Source organism: Orbicella franksi, chromosome 2 (assembly GCF_964199315.1).
Source record: "Orbicella franksi chromosome 2, jaOrbFran1.1, whole genome shotgun sequence".
Lineage (NCBI taxonomy): Eukaryota > Metazoa > Cnidaria > Anthozoa > Scleractinia > Merulinidae > Orbicella > Orbicella franksi.
In genome coordinates, this window is record NC_138146.1 from 4,433,786 (window position 1) to 4,437,011 (window position 3,226).

Below are 3,226 nucleotides of genomic sequence, written 5' to 3' on the forward strand. Positions count from 1 at the left end.
GATTCAAAAAGTATAATTTGAAATGTTTTTGTAATTTACTCTAGATAAAACACACCGAATGAAGATTGCTCAGGTATATTTTACTTGCCATATACCATAGCTTAAGCCAATGGCATTACCTTTTTCATATCACATCTGGTTCGGGCAAAATTCATGTTTACCAATTTTCAAGTGTTTTGTTCATTGTTGTCGTGGAAATATCAATTGCCTTAAGAATTTTAAACCAAACTATATTCAATTCCAATAACTGGAGTAATTTGCAAATTTGCATAGTAACCCGGTTAAGCGAAGACTGTTTAAAAAGCTGATTAAAATAGGCCATATTGGTATTCTCGGTATTGGACTAGAACTAGCTTGTAACTGAGGCTAATGCAGGGAGTCTTTTCAAATGTAAATGATATTAATTGCTTTGTAATGATATTCCCCCACACAAGCCCCTATCACAAGCTAGTTCCAGTCAAATACCGAGAATACGAATATGGCCTATTCTTGGTATGGTCCAGAAAAGCTGTTATTAAGACACAGGTCTTAAACCAGATATTTACTGAGCGGTCCAGAAAAATGAACACGAATAAATATGAAATCGTAACTGCTCGGTGTGAGAAGGATGTGTACATTGTTTGAAGATAGATGTGCCTCCATGACCACCACAACTACACACTTTCTTTGTTATATAAGAATATGTTTATCAAGGCTAAAATTTGTGAAATTGTAAGAATATTTTAAGAATAAACCTCAGACTGAGATCTTGAAAAGAATATAATGTTGTTTGTGAAAAATAAAATTATATGTTTTTAACTAAACCATATAAAATTCTTCCTTTCTCTAAACAGCAAAACTGGTGAAAAAGCTACAAAACCCGCACTAGCCGCATGTTTGATGCCAATAACATGTCGGCAACATACATACATACATACATACATACATCACTTTATTTACCCTCGGATTTCAGAGTAGCTTATGCAGCTAATATCTCCGAACATTTAACCATCGGATGAGAGATAGACCACCACACCGGGAACTACGTCCCCTACTCAAGAAGTTATGTGCTTCATATCAGTCTTAAATGCCTGCAGGCTGGCTCGAAGATCACTTCAATACCATCCAGACACCAAATACATTTGAGAACAGATATGCCATAAACTATAATCTAAGAATAGTAACAATAACACCGCATTTTAAGCCTAAAATTGGCAGAAAAATAAGAATATTCAGCTTCGGCCAGAAAAACAATATTCTTGTAAAGAAAAAAGAGTGTAATTAGTCAGTTGGCCAAGAGCATATAGAATCCAAGGAAAGCGAAGTTATATCCTTCCTGGAAGTGCAAATCATTACAGAATCGCGCCCACAACAGCATGATTAGAGATGCACGATTGAAGAGCAAGTTGACAACATGTTGAACCATAGCAAAGGGCTAATGCTTCACAATAAAGACAAAAATTACTGAACAACAACATGTAAAAGTGAATTCATGAATGTATGAATGAATTTTAGGAACTTACCAACATGAGATCAAAATTAAGAAGACAGAAAACTTGCTCATCCTCATGTCTAAATACATGTATGTTTTGTTGATGATTTTATCCAAGCCACATGGTGGTGTGACAGTGGAGGCAAATACTATTTGGATGCAAAAACCCACGTGATTGGCCAAACACGATAGGATGTTGTGTGCACGTGAGCGTAAAATGGCCTTTGTACGTGATGGCAAAGTTTGTGATGGTTCCTGCATGGTTTTGTCTCATAAATGTTGATGCTCCGATCTAGCCGCACGCTATTCACAGTTATTATGAAAATAGTTTAATTAAACCCGTTCATCTTGTCACTCGCTAAATAAACGGCCACTCACTAAATAAACGGCCACTCACCCGTTCCGTTAAGTTTATATCATACAAACTGAATCGGGTATTTTCGTATTGTTCGTAGACATGCATGTTTGTAACGTATCGAATTTGATCAATTATACATGTAAGCACCCATCCCTGTGGCAACTATTTAAGCTTACAGTAAATCAATAAGCCCTACTATGGCCTGTGTAATTGTTATTCGCCACAGCCCCTGAATAGTCGAGAAGTGTCGCTTTGTTTATGAACAGCGAGTCCACAGTGTGTTTGAAAATCAAACTTACCTTGGTATAAGCTTGCTTTCCACTCGTCCGTCCAGCAATGATGAAGAATCAAGCACTGAAACGACTAGTTTTGTGACCAAAATGTAGACTGGTTTCCCCAGAAAGATGAAGAAGAATTCGACGTCCCAGAACAAATGAATACAGGCGACACATGTGCATGTAAAAGTATAATATCATTCAAATACAGCATTCTTTTGATGTTCGTCCCTCTACCAAGATACTCTCGTGCCCAGTGCTACTCGTCTAAAAATGTCGTTTCACGTTGCTCTCCTTTGAATCCGGCGGCTGCGCCCGCAGTACGAGCAGCAGTCAAACCTGAGAATGACACGAATAATAGCCTTTTTCTTCGCAGCTAACAAAAATAAAAGACAATAGAGTCCTAAAGTGTGACGTCACAAAAGAATAAATTTGAAAAATTATGGGATTTGGCGCCATTTTCGAATAGAGCGTCTTTACAAAAGGGTCCTTGCCAAAAATTACCTCTTAATTGTAATTTCCAGCCGAAATATAAAGGATGAAAATTTGCTACTGCCCCATATAAATCTCTCTAATTTTGAGTCAGTTCTAAACTGAAGGAACTGAAACAAATTTTGAAGGGTTTGTATGGGATGCTATCAAACTTTGATCCCTTATATCTCTATCGGGAATTGCAATTCAGAGCTAATTTTTGGGATGAGGGCATCTTTTAGGATCCTCTATAAGAATATGACATCATATCCCATAATTTCAAAATTTTTATTTTTGTGACGTCATCACTTTAGGACTCTATGTTAAAGTTGCTTTGGACTCTTCTAATAGTTAAAGAATTCCGGGTTTAATTTGACGAGGAACAGCATATTTTGTTTAAAGTAACACAACTATTTTAAACACTTTGTCATGCTAGTACAAGTAAATAAATCACAGAAATTACAAAAAAAATACATGACTGAAGAACAATTGGGAGAAACTAAATTCCTATACAAAGAATATTCTCTGATATCAAACATTCTAAAAAAATTAAGAAGTGAAATTTAAAATATCAAGTGCGGCCCAAAACTAGCCTAATTAAATTGCATATTCTGTGCTATTAACCGTACCATTGAAATGCAGTGTGCCGCG